We start from the raw sequence: 6,407 nt of genomic DNA, 5'->3' as shown, positions 1-6,407 counted from the left end.
TGGTGGTTGGTGTTAGCAATGAAGAATAGATAAAAATGGTCCAAAGAGGCGATACACAGAAAATACACATGAAAAAAATGAATGGAAAAACACGCCAAATAACTCAAATGATAAAAAAATTAAAGACCCTAATGAACGGTAAATATTCCATCAATTTTTAAATTGTGTTTTAAATTAATTATTTTTTTCTAGTTTGATTCTTATATAACTATATGATCTTTCATCTTATTTATTCATAGTTGATTATTTATGAACATTGTTTATGAATTTCAAAATAACCAGGAAGAATTTTAATGAATGGATGTTCAGAAAAAAAGATTATTGATAAAATTATATTTATCTCTAATCAGATCATTTATGTCGATACATGTTTATATAATGATACGATTGCGTGAGTTGTGACATTTGCCGGTTTTGGTATAACATTAGTTGTTTTTGTTATGAAGGAAAAATTCCATGTTTAAAAACTGTGAATACATTATATAGGTCCTCCAATATGTAAATACACTAAGTGAAAATTAATCATCAAAAATAAATTGAATTATTATTAAATAAAGTACTACAAGAAACACCTTAAGAAATGTTATGTGCTTATTTGCAACTCTATCTTTCAGTGAGAATAAACGAGTTTCAAAAATCAGAATTAAATTGCAAGTATATTATCTGTTGTCGCTGCGAAGTAATGCATTCATTTTATGTCGATTTAAAGTACGGTTTCATATCTTTGACACATACATCTAAAGTTGTGTGAATAAGTGTGAGAAGATAACAAAGGAATGAAAGGGAAAATAACAAAAATCTAAAATGTGGCAAAAACAAGAAATATTCAACATCAATATACAAAATACTACATACAAGACCGGACTGGAACGTTCTGATTTTTACGGAAATGTAGTTTACTGAGCCTTGAAATTTAACAACGACACAGTAAGCATCTACCTGTCCCAATTCAGGAGGTTGTAGTTTATTGCGGTACATCATATTAATCAGGCCTTTAGTTTTTCTCGTTTGAATTGTTTTACATTTGTCATTTTGGTACCTTTTATAGCTTATTAAACAGTATGAGTTTTACTTCTTGTTGAAGGCGTTACGATGACCTATATTTGATAATTTCTGATACATTTGGTATCTTGCGAAGAGATATGTCATTGAATAATCATTCCACATCTTCTTTGGTTTATATTTGATTCTTAATTCGTTTGAAATCTTTATTCATTAATGAAGACACCTTGAGCTGCAATTCCTCATGCAAGTGAAAACTAAACGTTAATCTTTATTTGCTTGACACCTACTACATTATGGACACAAATTACAAGTAACCGGACAAAACATAGCTAAGCCTGTATCGCAGGCTTCAATATCGCAATTGAGACGTGGGTCATCAATACAAGGTTCTGTTGTAGTTGTCATTGATGTTGTAGCTGTAGTTGTTGTAGCTGTAGTTGTTGTAGCTGTAGTTGTTGTAGCTGTAGTTGTTGTAGCTGTAGTTGTTGTTGCTGCTGAAAAGATAAATGTTTTAGATTACAAATATGCTTCAGACTTGCACCTGTCCTAATTCATGAATCCGGTGTTCAGTTTTTGTCGTTTGTTGGTGTGATTCAAAAGTGTTTCTCGTTTTTCATTTGTTTGTATATTGATTAGACCGTTGGTTTTCCCGTTATAATCGTTAACACTTGTATTTTTTGGGACCCTTTATAGTTTGCTGTTAGGTGTAAGCCAAGGCTCTGTATTGAAGACCATGTATTTGACCTATAATGAATTGATTTTTTGAATTGTGACTTGGATGGAGAGTTGTCTCTTTGGCACTCATACCACATTTCCCTATATCTATCTAACATGTTTAATGTCCTTTTTTTCAAAACAGGGGTTTGCTTAAAATTTTAGTTTTATCAAATAGATCCTTCGAAAACTATCAGTATTACAGTAATTTAAAATTTGACGTTTGAGAAAACAACGTTTTTTTTTAATCATTAGGATGATACGCTTGCCATCTTGGACTACATGTCGTTCTTTAGTAGCTTTAAGATAGGTGTCTCACTATCAATCATACCACATCTTCTAATTATTTTTTTCTTATATCTACCTCCACCTCCACCTTCAACTCCACCGGACTGATTAAGAACCGCTGAAAAAATTACAGACTATAAATAGAGCATTTAATATTATACATGTTATATACAGAAGAAAAACATTAAAACGATTGAAATGTTATAAATCGGTTAATAATTGCTGCTTTACATTACATCCCTTTACACATCATAAAGACAACATTTTTTTTTAACAAAATGCATGTTGACCTATATAAATCATTTGAATATTAAATAGTTGGGTTGATATGCCATCTCCTTTCATGTATAATTGAAGTATAAATTCAAGTGGCATTGATCGCGTAAGCATAATCCTTTAAGGGGATGGAGATGTTTTATAAAAGTTACAAAATAAACATCCTCCTTTGAACATAAGGGAAAACAAAAAATATAATCGTTTTAATTGACCAACATTTTGTTCTAAATCTTTAACTCGCAGGTATATCTGAAACACACTATTAACAATTCTACCTCCCTGAATGCATCCGATAGTGGATACACCGTAAATTGATATCAAATATTACTTGTGACATGTGTGAACACACAAGTATAATTGGCCATTTCAGAATCTTATGCATCATGGGTAGTATTTTCAAAAGTGTACACCAAAATGTCCTGATTGGTTAAAAATGTCATAAACAATTGAAATTTAACCAATGACGTGACCTTATTTTCATTTTGGGGTACGAACAATGAAATTACCCATGATGCTTTAAATTATGAAACGGCCAATTATCAAAGTACGATACACTGTTCAAATTATAAATGACACTTATTTGCGAGCAACAAATATAGGAATGTACCAGTACTCTATATTCGAGTATAAAATTTGATATGATTTGAATTAAAGGTGAACTCTTGACACACATGGCTCTGGCAAGATTTTAACACACAATCTTGAATACTTCTTTGACATACTACTGTAATGTAATTTCAATATGAATAAAGCCTGTCGAGGATTTGAGTCACAAGATGTTAAATTGCATTTCAAGTACATTTCGGAATTAAAAGATTTGTTATATGAAACTGGATAGATGACGTTTTATTGTAAAACTAAAGCTGTAAAAATGTATGTTGTAAACACTCACCTCTTGACGACTGGAACAAGACAACTTGAAATAATAAATAAAAGAAACATTGATTATTAAACGTGCATAAAAAAATAATCAAATGGCATTAATTCAAACAACAGGTAACATAAAACATAAGTTTTTACATTTTTTAAATAGGACTGGAAATTTTTCTGTCTTATCTTATTCATTTGAGAAAGAAAAATATTTCAGAATTTCAACCTACATTTAACAATGAATGAATTTTTAGACCATTTCACTTTATTGAAAAGTGTTAAAAATGAAAAAGTTTTGAAAGTGTAAAAAGCTTTTAAAATTTCGCTACTTGTAAATTGTTTATACTCGTGTATTTATTCTTACTACGAGACCTAATTTGTGGTTGTTTTAACCATATCTTCATACTGTATGTTCGTTAAACATCGACGACAAATATTTGATCATTTTGGTTCAACTGACTGTTTTTTTTTTATATATTATTGATGAAATCTTACTATAAATCAGTAAGTCATGATTATATAATATTTGTTTGAAAATTTATTATCATAAAAACAGAAATAATGCAATATAATTATGGTCAACAACAATAAGGTCACAATATCATATCTCAAGTCCAGAATCTACGTACATGTAACGTAACGAATCTATACAACATTATAGTTGCTGAAATGAGACAAACTGTTTAGAATACATCGTGTGAGTAAGATTTCAATAAGGGAGTTCGCTGCTCAGATTCAAAATAAATAGCTTTCCATAACACTAGTATATATTGACAGGGGATTAATTGAGGAATCAAAAAAGCAACAAAAAAAACACCATAGGGGTCAATGTGCTTGTTTTTTTTAGACATTAGCCATTGGAATTTTGGCGGGTAAACATTCTCTCTTAATTTTTCATTGCTATATCATTGATAAGTTAAAGTTTTTAAAAACCATTAAACAATAAATGGAATTTTATAACACTTTTACAAATGGCTCATAATTATACATGTACAAGATTTATAAAAGAAAAAATGGTGGTCCACGGGCATATTTTTAAGGCATTCTAATGGGTAAAACAAGAGGATTTAGAAAATCTTACAAAAGTTTATAAACATATCTCTGCAGGTACCATATATAATGTAATACGTCAGACGCGCGCTGCGTCCACATAAGACTCATCAGTGACGATCAGATCAAAATAAATATAAAGCCAAACAGGTACACTGTTAAAGAGCATTACGAACCCATAATTCCTAAAAGCTGTTATTAATACGGCTTTGATAATCTATGCCTGGGATAAGAAAATCTTATTATAACATATCTGTATACAATATAAATTATATAATTGATATAGGAATATGTGGTATGAGTTCCAATGAGACAACTCTCCATCCAAATAACAATTGATTAAAGTAAACCATAATAGGTCAATGTACGGCCTTCAACACGCAGCCGTGGCTCACACCGAACAACAAGCTATAAAGGGCCTTAAAAATACTAGTATAAAAACATTAAAACATGAAAACCAACTGTCTAATCTATATAAAAAACGAGAAACGAGAAATACGTATAAATTACATAAACAAACGACAACTACATTAGATTACTGACAGGTACACACATTTGTAGCGGGATTAAACGTTTTAATGGTACCAATCCTTCTCCCTTTTTCTAAAACAATAGTATAACATCACAACATAGAAAACATGTTAAAACATCAATTGGAAGGCTTAACTCAATCAAAAAATGTAAATTAACACACAATGAAGGAATACATTTGATCTGTGATACCTGAATGCAAATACATAGTTAAAAAAAATTATTAGGGACAATGTGTACTAAAAATATATAATTGAAGTTTATGTTTACATATAAAAAAACCCTGTACATATCCTTTACTACTGTAATGATGAATCCTTATTTCACGAACATATGTGATCTGGAAGAATAAACAGTTTGTTCTCCGTGAAAGACACCAGTCAAGTGACAAGTGGGTATCAGCTTATACGTCGAGGTTATTTTAAGATATTAATGTGTCCTAACTTTAAAATGTATGTTAATCTGCTGAATTCAAGGACAATTGTGCATAAATAAATATTAAGTCAACATCAATGAAACAGCAACCCAAAACGGCTACGGCAAAATACAATTTACAACGACGATGCATTTATGTTATATGGCAAACCTGTTATATTATAAAAAATAATCAGTTTTTAATAAAATGTGCGCGAAAAAAAAATTCTCGAAAAAAAATTAGAATTTTTTTTTTAGAAAAAACCCGCAGCGTAATATTTATGTTTAAATAATGATATATTTCTATTATTTATAATTTACATAATTTCTCAGAAATAATACATTGCAAGGATACTAATTATAATAACTAAAATAACTTACACAGTATTGCCAATATCTCTACAAAATTGACGTATTTGTCTTGTTGTATTTGTTGCTGAAGTAGTCCAGTATCGCTAAATAATGGACTGGTCAGGACGGGGTACGGGTAATAAACCTTAGTATATCGCAATGGACATCCACCAGCACGACCGCGACCGACACTTTCTATTGAATCTGCATTAACCAAAACTGTTGCAACAATACTTAAAAGAACAAGTAACAGTAGATATTTCATGTTGGTAATGAATCCCTGGTTAAATAACATTGCCAGACTTAGACATTGTCGGAATCGTGCCTGTATTCGATTACCTACTGCAATAAGTCATTTCAAAAGGCCATGCCTGTTTTTTTTTTCTCTATTTGTTGTTGTTTCTTATGTTATTTTATTATTCGTTTTGCGCTGTAAAAAACCCTGATTGCGTAAAAGTAAAAAAAAACCACACACACACAATATTAATACACCACCATAAACTAATTATAAATAATCATGCATTTTAATTCAATTCTACACGGTATTTGTTCGTGAATTTTATCGAACAAACTACACACTTATATCAGTTAAATTTGAATTAAACTGTGATGTAAATATTTATATGAATTAATATCTTATATCCCTCAGCATCAGTTTTGTTCCAAAACAATTTTCACAAATTTTTGTTTTGATTTTTTTTTATCTTTAGTTATCTACCTGCGAAAGAAAGCAAAACAGAAAAAAACACAACTTTGGCCTTAAATTAGAAGTGTGAAATAATCAATACCATTTACCGTGTACCACTTCAGGACAACTAGTGTCTGATGTTGTGTAATCGATGGTAACCGATATATGTAAAGTTAACACGGGAACGTTGGTTGTCAAATAATAATCAGTAATACGAATA

The 6,407-nt window shown here is 30.2% G+C and overlaps 1 long non-coding RNA gene across 1 annotated transcript; it reads right to left on the bottom strand.

Annotated features, from left to right (window-relative positions):
• Positions 1-1,260: 1,260 nt before the first annotated feature.
• LOC134690330 (uncharacterized) lies at positions 1,261-2,196 on the bottom strand. Its single transcript, XR_010101910.1, has 2 exons — positions 2,084-2,196; positions 1,261-1,499 (listed from the first exon to the last, which is right to left on the bottom strand). It is a non-coding gene; the product is annotated as an uncharacterized LOC134690330 (long non-coding RNA).
• Between the last annotated feature and the right edge of the window lie 4,211 nt (positions 2,197-6,407).

Source organism: Mytilus trossulus, chromosome 11 (genome assembly GCF_036588685.1).
Source record: "Mytilus trossulus isolate FHL-02 chromosome 11, PNRI_Mtr1.1.1.hap1, whole genome shotgun sequence".
Lineage (NCBI taxonomy): Eukaryota > Metazoa > Mollusca > Bivalvia > Mytilida > Mytilidae > Mytilus > Mytilus trossulus.
The sequence above is the reverse complement of the archived record's forward strand: the minus strand, read 5'-3'. Positions and strand labels throughout refer to the sequence as shown.